The sequence below is a fragment of the Somniosus microcephalus genome, unplaced genomic scaffold, assembly GCF_052327205.1.
Source record: "Somniosus microcephalus isolate GS21.2 unplaced genomic scaffold, FLI_Smic_1.0 scaffold14, whole genome shotgun sequence".
In the NCBI taxonomy this organism is placed as follows: domain Eukaryota; kingdom Metazoa; phylum Chordata; class Chondrichthyes; order Squaliformes; family Somniosidae; genus Somniosus; species Somniosus microcephalus.
In genome coordinates, this window is record NW_028225201.1 from 935,392 (window position 1) to 947,890 (window position 12,499).

Sequence of the window (12,499 nt, forward strand, 5' to 3'; positions counted from 1 at the left end):
TCGCACTGTAGCCTCCTGACATCCTCATCAGAGCCCACCCCTCCTCCTAGTTTAGTGTCGTCAGCGAATTTGGAAATATTGCATCCAATTCCCTGATCCAGATCATTTATATATATTGTGAACAGCTGGGGTCCCAGGACAGATCCTTGCGGCACCCCGCTGGTCACTGCCTGCCACTCCGAAAACGAGCCGTTTATTCCAACTCTCTGTTTTCTATCCGCCAGCCAGTTCTCTATCCACGTTAATACTTTGCCCCCAATCCCATGAGCCTTAATTTTGCATGATAATCTTTTGTGTGGAACCTTATCGAAGGCTTTCTGGAAGTCAAGGTACATCACATCCACTGGCTCTCCCCCATCTATTTTACCAGTTACTTCCTCAAAAAATTCCAGCAGATTAGTCAAACACGATTTACCCTTTGTAAATCCATGTTGACTCTGTCCGATCCTTTCCCCATTTGTCATGGACTCTAGCATTTTGCCCACAACCGATGTAAGGCTTACTGGTCTATAATTCCCTGCTTTCTCTCTACCCCCCTTTTTAAATATTGGGGTAACATTAGCTACCCTCCAATCCACGGGTACTGTTCCCGAGTCAATGGAGTTCCGGAAGATGATCCTTAGAGCATCTGCTATCTCCAGGGCCACCTCCTTAAGTACCCTAGGATGTAGTTTATCAGGCCCCGGGGATTTGTCGGCCTTCAGTCCCCTCAACTTACCCAACACCATATCCCTAGAGATACTAATTTCTGTCAGCTCCTCCCTCTCATTAGTCCCTATGTTTGCCGATATTCCTGGGAGGTTATTTGTGTCCTCCTTTGTGAATACAGAACCAAAGTATGAGTTTAATTGGTCTGCCATTTCCTTATTCTCCATTATATATTCTCCCGAATCGGACTGCAAGGGACCGACTTGGGATTTTACCAGTCTTTTCCTCCTGATATACCGATAAAAGCTTTTGCAGTCTGTCTTTATGTTTGCTGCAAGTTTACTTTCGTATTCTATTTTCCCCTTCCTGATTAATCCCTTTGTCCTCTTTTGCTGCATCCTGTACTGCCCCCAATCTTCCGGTCTGGTGCTTTTTTTTGCCAGTTGATATGCCCTTTTTTTTTATTTTATGCTGTCCCTAATTTCCCTCGTTATCCACGGTTGAGTTACCTTTTTAGGTTTATTTTTATGCCAAACCGGTATAAACATGTTCTGGAATTCTTCCATTCTATCTTTGAATGCTTGCCATTGTCTATCCACTGTCAATCCCCCCAGAAACACCACCCAATCAATCTTACCCAATTCCCGTCTCATACCCTCGTAATTCCCTTTATTTAAGTTCTGGACCTTAGTCTCTGATTCAATTTCCTCACTTTCCATCTCGACTGAGAGCTCGATCATATTATGATCGCTCTGACCCAAGGGGCCTCGTACAAGAAGATTGCTGATAAGTCCCTTCTCATTGCACAATACCCAGTCTAAAATGGCCTGATCTCGAGTCGGCTCCTCGACATATTGGTCCAGATAACCGTCCCGAAAACATTCCAGGAATTCCTCCTCCTCAGAATTTTTACTAATTTGGGTAGTCCAATCAATATGTAAATTAAAGTCACCCATGATGACAGCTGTGCTCTTATCGCACGCTTCTCTAATTTCCCTTTTTATGCCTTCCCTCACCTCCATATTACTATTTGGAGGCCTATATATCACACCCACTAACGTTTTCCTCCCCTTGCTATTTCTCATTTCTACCCATACAGATTCCGTTTCATCCGAGTTAATATCCTTCCTTTCCATTGCATTAATCCCCTCCTTTACCAGCAATGCTACCCCACCTCCCCTACCTTTTTGCCGATCCTTCCTAAATATTGTATATCCCTGGATGTTAAGTTCCCAGCCTTGCCCACCCTGCAGCCACGTTTCTGTAATCCCAATCAAATCATACTTGTTTACCTCTATTTCCACAACTAATTCATCCACCTTGTTCCTAATGCTTCTAGCATTAAGATACAAAGCCTTCAGGCTTGCTTTTTTCACACTCTCATTATGAATTAGTTTGGCCCTTTGTGTTTCTCTCCTTTGCTTATTGCTTCTCACCTTTCTACCATCTATTTCTAACTTCATATGACTTCCCTCTTTTCCACTACCTAGGTTCCCATCCCCCTGCCAAATTAGTTTAAATCCTCCCGAACCGCCCCCAAAAATATTACCCCGAGGACATCGGCTCCCTCACAGTTCAGGTGTAGACCGTCCCCTTGGTACAGGTCACTCCTCCCCAAGAACTGGTTCCAATGCCTCAAGAATTTAAATCCCTCTCCCTTGCACCACTGCTCAAGCCACGTATTTAGCTTATCTATCTTACTCTCTCTAAACTGACAAGAAACCAACCTGGAAGAAACCGAAGATTCGCAAGTTTGTTTCCACTGTACAAACTATTCTGACTTACCCCTGGGTAAGATTTGATGAAAAGACGCTAGACCCTACTTCTGACCAAAAGAAATTGGGTACTTACCCGATAGATCCAATATGCACCTGACCGCATCAGCGGACACGCGGAGACTGAAACAGCAATGCAGGTGAAGTCTTCTACCGTGTCCGGGGTACGGCAGGCCCCAACCGCCACACCTAGAGAACCCCGAAATCACGAACCTCTACAACTGTCAAAAGAAGTCGTTTGGTGAGCATCATCCCTGGTCCTCTGGAGTCCAACTTAGTTAGTGTAGTGGGATTGGGAGGGGTGAAGTATTCTGTCTATTGTTGTTCTCCCTCGCATATTCCGAAGTGTTCCCCCTTTTAGAGTGATAAGATTATTGTGTTGTGTATATTTTCTTGCCTCAAATAAAATCCAAGTTCTTTTCACCAACTCAGTTGTCTGCTGCAATTTCATTACATCCCCCAAATAAGCCCAAGGTCTAGAACCAAGGGAGTGGGAGCGATTCGAACCGCTCAGGCAGTCAGAGGCAAAGCTGACCACACACACCACCCCCTACAAGGGGGAAAGTTGCCTGGACACTTTATTCCAGGAGGCAGTCACGCCCCTTAGGATCGGGTCTTCTGATTTGGTCAGTGGTCAGGGACAGGAGGGTGTGACTGCGAGTGAGGCAGGTATGGGGACCCAGGAGGTGGAGGAGTCTCAGCCTTTGCAATTGTCCAACAGGTTTGAGGTTCTTGCGGCCTGTATGGATGAAAGCAGTGGCTGCAGGGTGGATGAGCAAACTGACCATGGCACCGAGGTACAGGAAGCCATTCAAGTGGGGGGAGCTAATAGGAATGTAGTGGTAATAGGGGATAGCAGAGTCAGGGGGATAGATACAGTTCGCTGCGGCCAAGAGCAAGAGTCCAGACGGCTGTGTTGCCTGCCCGGTGCCAGGGTTCGGGACATCTACTCTGGGCTGGAGAGGAACTTGCAGTGGGAGGGGGAGGAGCCAGTGGTCGTGGTCCACGTAGGTACCAACGACATAGGTAGAACCAGGAAAAAGGTTCTGCTGAGGGAGTATGAGCAGCTAGGGGCTAAATTAAAAAGCAGAACCTCAAGGGTAACAATGTCTGCATTATTACCTGATCCACGAGCAATTTGGCATAAGGTAAATAAAATTAGAGAGATGAATGCATGGCTCAAAGACTGGTGTGGGAGAAATGGGTTTCGATTCCTGGGGCACTGGCACCACACTGGGGAAAGTGGGATCTGTATCGTTGGAATGGTCTTCACCTGAACCGTGCTGGGACCAGTGTTCTGGCGAGTCGTATAACTAGGGCAGTAGAGAGGGCTTTAAACTAAATAGTGGGGGCAAGGGATCAAATTTGGGAAGAATGTGGTAAATCAAAGAGTAGAGACAAGGCAATAGAGAAAGGTATTAATATGGGAAATGATAAACAGACCGTGACAGGACGGGATAGAGAATATAAATTAAGAGTAAATCAACAGTTAAGGCTAGAGGTTCCAAAAATAATAAAAGGACAAAACTAAAGGCTCTGCATCTGAATGCACGAAGCATGTGAAACAAAACAGATGGTCTGATAGTGCAAATAGAAATAAATAAGTACGATCTGATAGCCATTACAGGAACATGGCTGCAGGATGACAGAGATTGGGACCTGAATATTGAAGGGTACATGACATTTAGGAAGGACAGGAAGCTAGGAAAAGGTGGAGGGGTGGCTCTGTTAATTAATGATGGTATTAGCACAATAGAGAGGGATGACCTAAGTTCAGGAAACCAGGATGTAGAAGCAGTTTGGGTAGAAATGAGAAATGATAAAGGCAAGAAGTCACTTGTGGGAGTGGTGTACAGGCCCCCTAACAGTAACCACACGGTAGGATGGAGAATAAAGGAAAAAATAATGGGAGCTTGTCAGAAAGATACGGCAATAATCATGGGGGATTTTAATCTACATATAGTCTGGAAAAATCAGATGGGCAAAGGTAGCCTAGATGAGGAGTTCATGGAATGTTTTCGGGATAGTTTCTTACAACAGCACGTTCTGGAGCCAACCAGAGAGCAGGCTATACTAGACCTGGTATTGTGCAACGAGATAGGATTAATTAATGACCTCATAGTGAAGGCGCCCCTAGGTAGCAGCGATCATAATATGATTGAATTTTACATTCAGTTTCAGGGAGAGAAGAGTGGGTCCAAGACTAGTATTTTAAACTTAAATAAGGGCAATTCTGAGGGCATGAAAGCAGAGCCAGCTAAAGTGAACGGGCAAATTAGGTTCAGGGACAGGTCAATAGAGTGGCAGTGGCAGACATTTAAGGGGATATTTCAGAATACACAGAATATATACATTCCAATGAGAAAGCAAAATTCCAAGGGGGGGGGACCCACCATCCGTGGTTAACTAAAAAAGTTAAAGATAATATGAAACTTAAAGAAAAAGCATATAACTGCGCAAAGATGGGTGGCAGGTCAGAAGATTGAACAGAATATAAAAACAGCAAAGAATGACTAAAAGATTAATAAGGAGAGAAAAATTAGAGTATGAGAGAAAGCTGGCTAGAAATATAAAAACAGATAGTAAGAGTTTCTGTAGATATTTTAAAAAGAAGAGTTAACAATCAATATCGAGTTCAACAATTTCAGATCATAACCTCGGCCCCCATTACATTTTTACTGATTTTATTTTCCCACCCCTTTATTTTGGGTCTTCCCTTCCCCCCCACCTTTCCTTTTTTCTCTCTTCTCTCTCCCACATGGCAGCTGTCGCTTATCCTGCCAATACACTTCACACCTAATCTCAGCTGTCTTTTGTCTCCACTGTCCTATTACCATCTCGTCTGGTTTTGAATACCTCTTAATGTCTCTTTTACTTCTTTTGTTCTATCGCAGCCCGGCCTTCGATCTATTTTATTTCCTTTCCAGTTTTGAAAAAGGATTTCAACCCGAAACATCGACTCTAATTTCTGTCCACGGATGTTGCCTGGCCTGCTGAGTTTTTCCAGCATTTTCTGTTATTATTTCGGATTTCCAGCATCTGCAGTATTTTGCTATCGTATTAACAAAGTGAGCATTGGTCCTATAAAAAGTGAGTCTGGGGAGTTAATAATGGAAAATAAGGAGATGGCAGTTGAATTGAACAGGTATTTTGCATCGGTCTTCACTATAGAGGATACAAGTAACATCCCAGAAATAGCTGGATATCAGGAAATGGAAGGGAGGGAGGAATTCAAGAAAATTACAATCACCAGGGAAGTGGTACTGAGCATATTGTTGGAGCTGCGGGCTGACAAGTCCCCGGATCCTGATGAACTTCATCCTAGGGTCTTAAAAGAAGTGGCTGGTGAGATAGTTGATTCATTAGTTTTAATTTTCCAAAATTCCCTAGATTCGGGGAAGGTTCTATTAGATTGGAAAATAGCGAATGCAACTCCTTTATTCAAAAAGGGAGGGAGACAAAAAGCAGGAAACTACAGGCCAGTTAGCTTAACATCTGTCCCAGGGAAGATGTTAGAAGCTATTATTAAAGGCGTTATAGCAGTCCAACACCGCCCTCAGTGTGCCAGTGCAGCTTTCAGTCACCTGAAGAAAAGTGTTTGAAGACCAGGACCTCAAACCCAGCACTAAGCTCATGGTCTACAGGGCAGTAGTGATACCTGCCCTCCTGTATGCTTCAGAGACATGGACCATGTACAGCAGGCACCTCAAAGCACTGGAGAGGTACCACCAATGCTGCCTCCGCAAGATCCTGCAAATCCATTGGCAGGATAGGCGCACCAACATCAGTGTTCTCGCTCAGGGAAACATCCCCAGCATCGAAGCTTTGACCACGCTCGATCAGCTCCGATGGATGGGTCACATGCTCCGCATGCCCGGTATGAGACTCCCAAAACAAGCGCTCTACTCGGAGCTCTGACACGGCAAGAGAGCCCCAGGTGGGAAGAGGAAACGCTTCAAGGACACCTTCAAAGCCTCCTTGAAAAAGTGTAACATCCCCACCGACACCTGGGAATCCCTGGCCCAAGACCGCACAAAGTGGGGGAGAAGCATCCGGGAAGGCGCCGTAAACCTCGAGTCTCTTTGCCGGGAGCAAGCGGAAGCCAAGCGCAAACAGCTGAAGGAGCGCACATCAACCCAAGCACCCCACCCACCCGCCCCTTGAACCATCATCTCTCCCACCTGTGACAGAGACTGTAGGTCCCGCATTGGACTCATCAGTCACCTGCGAACTCATTTTTAGTGTCATCCTCGGTTCCAAGAGACTGCCTGAGAAAAGATAGCAGGGCACTTAGAAAAGTTCAAGATAATCAGGCAGAGTCAACATGGTTTTGTGAAAGGGAAATCATGTTTAACCAATTTATTGGAGTTCTTTGAGGAAGTAACATGTGCTGTGGATAAAGGGGAACTGGTGGATGTACTGTACTTAGATTTCCAGAAGGCATTTGATAAGTTGCCACATCAAAGGTTATTGCGGAAAATAAAAGCTCATGGTGTTGGGGGTAACATATTGGCATGGATAGAAGATTGGCTAGCTAACAGGAAACAGAGAGTAGGCATAAATGGGTTATTTTCTGATTGGCATGATGTAATGAGTGGTGTGCCACAGGGATCAGTGCTGGGGCCTCAACTTTTTACAATTTATATAAATGACTTGGATGAAGGGACCGAAGGTATGGTTGCTAAATTTGCTGATGACACAAAGACAGGTAGGAAAGTAAATTGTGAAGAGGACATAAGGAGGCTACAAAGGGTTATAGATAGATTAAGTGAGTGGGCAAAGATCTGGCAAATGGAGCATAATGTGGGAAAATGTGAAGTTGTCCATTTTGGCAGGAAGAATAAAAAATGAAGTAAATTATCTAAATGGTGAGAGATTGCAGAGCTGTGAGATGCAGAGGGATCTGGGTGTCCTAGTGCATGAATCGCAAAAGGTTAGTATTCAGGTACAGCAAGTAATTAGGAAAGCTAATAGAATGTTATCGTTAATTGCGAGGGGAATTGAATACAAAAGTAGGGAGGTTATGCTTCAGTTATACAGGGCATTGGTGAGCCCACATCTGGAGTACTGTGTACAGTATTGGTCTCCTTATTTAAGGAAGGATGTAAATACGTTGGAAGCAGTTCAGAGAAGGTTTACTAGACTAATACCTGGAATGGGCGGGTTGTCTTATGAGGAAAGGTTGGACAGGCTAGGCTTGTATCCGCTGGAGTTTAGAAGAGTAAGAGGTGACTTGATTGAAACATATAAGATCCTGAGGGGTCTGGACAGGGCAGATGTGGAGAGGATGTTTCCTCTTGTGGGAGAATCTAGAACTAGGGGTCACTGTTTAAAAATATGAGGTCGCCCATTTAAGACAGAGATGAGGAGACATTTTTTCTCACAGAGGGTGGTGAGTTTTTGGAACTCTCTTCCTCAGAGGGCGGAGGAAGCAGAGTCTTTGAATATTTTTAAGGCAGAGGTAGATAGATTCTTGATAAGGGGATTGTGATATACTTGAACAAACTAATATTGAGAGGGAGGAGGTGCTAGCGGTTTTAGCGGGCTTAAAAGTGGATAAATCCCCAGGCCCAGACGAGATGTATCCCAGGCTGCTGTGTGAGGCAAGGGAGGAGATTGCAGGGGCTCTGACACAAATTTTCAGAACCTCTCTGGCCACAGGGGAGGTGCCAGATGACTGGAGGACAGCTAATGTAGTACCATTATTCAAGAAGTGTAGTAGTGATAAACCAGGGAATTACAGGCCAGTGAGCCTAACATCAGTGGTAGGGAAATTATTGGAAAAAATTCTGATGGACAAAATTAGTCTCCACTTGGAGAGGCAAGGATTAATCAAGGATAGTCAGCATGGCTTTGTCAGGGGGAGATCATGTCTAACCCATTTCATTGAATTTTTCGAGGGGTTGACTAGGTGTGTGGATGAGGGTAATGCAGTTGATGTAATCTACATGGACTTCATTAAGGCTTTTGACAAAGTCCCGCACGGGAGACTGGTCAAGAAGGTAAGAGCCCATGGGATCCAGGGCAATTTGGCACATTGGATCCAAAATTGGCTTTGTGGCAGGAGGCAGAGGGTGATGGTCGAAGGTTGTTTTTGTGACTGGAAGCCTGTGTCCAGTGGTGTACCGTAGGGATCGGTGCTGGGCCCTTTGCTGTTTGTAGTGTACATTAATGATTTAGATATGAATGTAGGAGGTATGATCATCAAGTTCGCAGATGACACGAAAATTGGTGGAGTAGTAAATAGCAAGGAGGGAAGCCTCAGGCTACAGGACGATATAGATGGGTTGGTTAGATGGGCAGAACGTGGCAAATGGAATTTAACCCTGAAAAGTGTGAGGTGATGCATTTTGGGAGGACTAACAAGGCAAGGAATACACAATGAATGGTAGTACCCTAGGAAGGACAGAGGATCAGAGGGACCTTGGTGTGCATGTACATAGATCCCTGAAGGCAGCAGGGCAGAAAGATAAGGTGGTTAAAAAGGCATATGGGATACTTACCTTCATTAGTCGAGGCATAGAATATAAGAGCAGGGAGGTTATGATGGAGCTGTACAAAACGCTAGTTAGGCCACAGCTGGAATACTGTGTGCAGTTCTGGTCGCCACACTATAGGAAGGATGTGATTGCATTTGAGAGGGTGCAGAGGAGATTCACCAGGATGTTACCTGGGCTGGAGCGTTTCAGTTATAGAGAGACTGGACAGACTGGGGTTGTTTTCCTTAGAGCAGAGAAGGCTGATGGGGGACCTGATTGAGGTGTACAAAATTACGAGGGGTATAGATAGGGTAGATAGAAAGGAACTTTTCCCCTTAGTAGAGGGGTCAATAACCAGGGGGCATAGTTTCAAGGTAAGGGGCAGGAGGTTTAGAGGGGATTTGAGGAAAACTTTTTCACCCAGAGGGTGGTTGGAATCTGGAACTCACTGCCTGAAAGGTTGGTAGAGGCAGGAACCCTCACAACATTCAAGAAGCATTTAGGTGAGCACTTGAAATGCCATAGCATACAAGGCTATGGACCAAGTGCTGGAAAATGGGATTAGAATAGACAGGGCTTGATGGCCGGCGCGGACACGATGGGCCGAAGGGCCTCTTTCTGTGCTGTATAACTCTATGACTCTATAAGCAAGTGGGTGAGAGTTTATCGGGGGTAGGCGGGAATGTGGAGTAATCAGATCAGCCACGATCTTATTGAATGGCGGAGCAGGCTCGAGGGGCCGAGTGGCCGACTCCTGCTCCTATTTCTTATGTTTGTTCGTCCTATCAACCATTAAATTTCCCCCTCAGCTTTTTATGTACTTACGGGTTTTCCGTCCAATACAAGAGCAGGAATGTTGGCAACACATGGTTTAAATGTCAAAGCTTGTGCTGGCACGTCAGTTGTTTCCTGGCTGGCTGTGTTTGTTCCCACGGTTGGCCTGTACGCGGCAGGTATCTGCTCCCCTCTCACGTCCTGGACTTACCTTACATTGAACATTCTCTCATATTGACAGATCACTGGGACATTCAATCAGTGCCCCAGGAGATAACTCTGCCGCTGTCCCTGACTGTTCTCCTGGCTCATCTCCAGACCAAACATAGGCCAAGCAAATCAAGCCCAGCCTGGCTCTCTGACTAACCAGCAACATCCAACAGTGCTGTTTGATTCCAGCTCCATTCTTTTTCCCATGCAGATTGAGCAGGATGAAATCCAGTTCACTGGGAGAACTCCATGCCAGGATTTGATTCCTGCTCTTCCTTTTGGCAAGGCCCTTGAGGATTAAACTGAGTTCATCAGGGCAGAGTGCGAGGGAGCAGCACATTAACCAGGAGAAAGAGGGCGTCGACGGTTCATGTTTGTTCCCTTGCCTGATAAGATCCTGCTCAGTGGATTTACAGGCAGCAGAGTTGAGTGGGATCCCACCTTGGAGGTGTCAGCCTGGGACACAGCTGTATGTGAGGGTAAGAGTGGCATTTAACAGGAATTCAGTGCGCTTTCATCCTGGAACGGGGAGCAATTAAGACAGAGGTGTGTGTTGCAGAGGCAACACAGCAACCAGATCCAGGGCCATTAGTCTGCAGGCCTAGAACATAAGAAGTAGGAGCAGGAGTAGGCCATACGGCCCCTCGAGCCTGCTCCGCCACTCAATAGGATCATGGCTGATCCGAACCTAGACTCACATCCACTTCCCTGCCCGCTTCCCATAACCCTTAATTCCCTTATCAGCTAGGAAACTGTCTATCTCCGTTTTAAATTTATTTAATGTCGCAGCTTCCACAGCTCTCTGAGGTAGCAAATTCCATAGATTTACTACCCTCTGAGTGAAGAAGTTTCTCCTCATCTCAGTTTTGAAAGGGCAGCCCCTTATTCTAAGATTATGCCCCCTAGTTCTAGTCTCACCCATCAGTGGAAACATCCTCCCCGCATCCACCCGATCAAGCCCCCTCACAATCTTATATGTTTCGATAAGATCGCCTCTCATTCTTCTGAACTCCAATGAGTAGAGGCCCAACCTACTCAACCTTTCCTCATAAGTCAACCCCCTCATCTCCGGAATCAACCGAGTGAACCTTCTCTGAACTGCCTCGAGAGCAAGTATATCTTTTCTTAAATATGGAAACCAAAACTGTACGCAGTATTCCAGGTGTGGCCTCACCAGTACCCTGTATAACTGAAGCAAGACTTCCCTGCTTTTATACTCCATCCTCCTTGCAAGAAAAGCCAAGATTCCATTGGCCTTCCTGATCACCTGCTGTACCTGCATACTAACCTTCTGTGTTTCATGCACCAGGGCCCCCAGATCCCTTTGTACTATAGCAGTTTGCAGTTTCTTTCCATTTAGATAATAACTTGCTCTTTGATTTTTTTCTGCCAAAGTGCATAACCTCACACTTTCCAACATTATATTCCATCTGCCAAATTTCTGCCCACTCACTTAGCCTGTCTATGTCCTTTTGCAGGTTTTTTATGTCCTCCTCACTCACTGCTTTCCCTCCCATCTTTGTATCGTCGGCAAACTTGGATACGTTGCACTCGGTCCCTTCCTCCAAATTGTTAATATAGATTGTAAAGAGTTGGGGTCCCAGCACCGACCCCTGCGGAACACCACTCGTCACTGATTGCCAACCCAAGAATGAACCATTTATCCCAACTCTCTGTTTTCTGTTAGATAGCCAATCTTCCACCCATGCCAGTATATTACCCCCAATCCTGTGATTTTTTATCTTGTGCAGTAATCTTTTGTGTGGCACCTTGTCAAATGCCTTTTGGAAGTCCAAATACACCACATCCACTGGTTCCCCTTTATCCACCCTGTTTGTTACATCCTCAAAGAATTCGAGCAAATTTGTCAAACATGATTTCCCCTTCATAAAACCATGCTGACTCTGTCCGATTAAATTATGCTTATCCAAATGTCCTGTTACTGCTTCCTTAATAATGGACTCCAACATTTTACCAACCACAGATGTTAGGCTAACTGGTCTATAGTTTCCAGCCTTTTGTCTACCTCCCTTTTTAAATAAGGGCATTACATTAGCAGTTTTCAAATCTGCTGGGACCTTTCCTGAATCCAGGGAGTTTTGGAAACATAGAAACATAGAAGATAGGAGCAGGAGTAGGCCATTCGGCCCCTCGAGCCTGCTCCGCCATTCGATGAGATCATGGCTGATCATCCAAACTCAGTACCCCGTACCTGCCTTCTCCCCATATCCCTTGATACCTTTAGTTCTAAGAAATATATCTAACTCCTTCTTGAATATATTTAATGACTTGGCCTCAACCGCCTTCTGTGGTAGAGAATTCCATAGGTTCACCACTCTCTGGGTGAAGAAATTCTTCCTCATCTCTGTCCTAAATGGCTTACCCCTTATCCTTAGACTGTGACCCCTGGTTCTAGACTCGCTGACCATCGGGAACATTCTACCTGCATCTAGTTTGTCCAGATCTGTTAGAATTTTATAAGTTTCAATGAGATCCCCTCTCATTCTTCTAAACTCCAGCGAGTATAAGTCCAATCGACCCAATCTCTCCTCATATGTCATTCCTGCCATCCCAGGGATCAGCCTTGTGAATCTTCGCTGAACTCCTTCCATG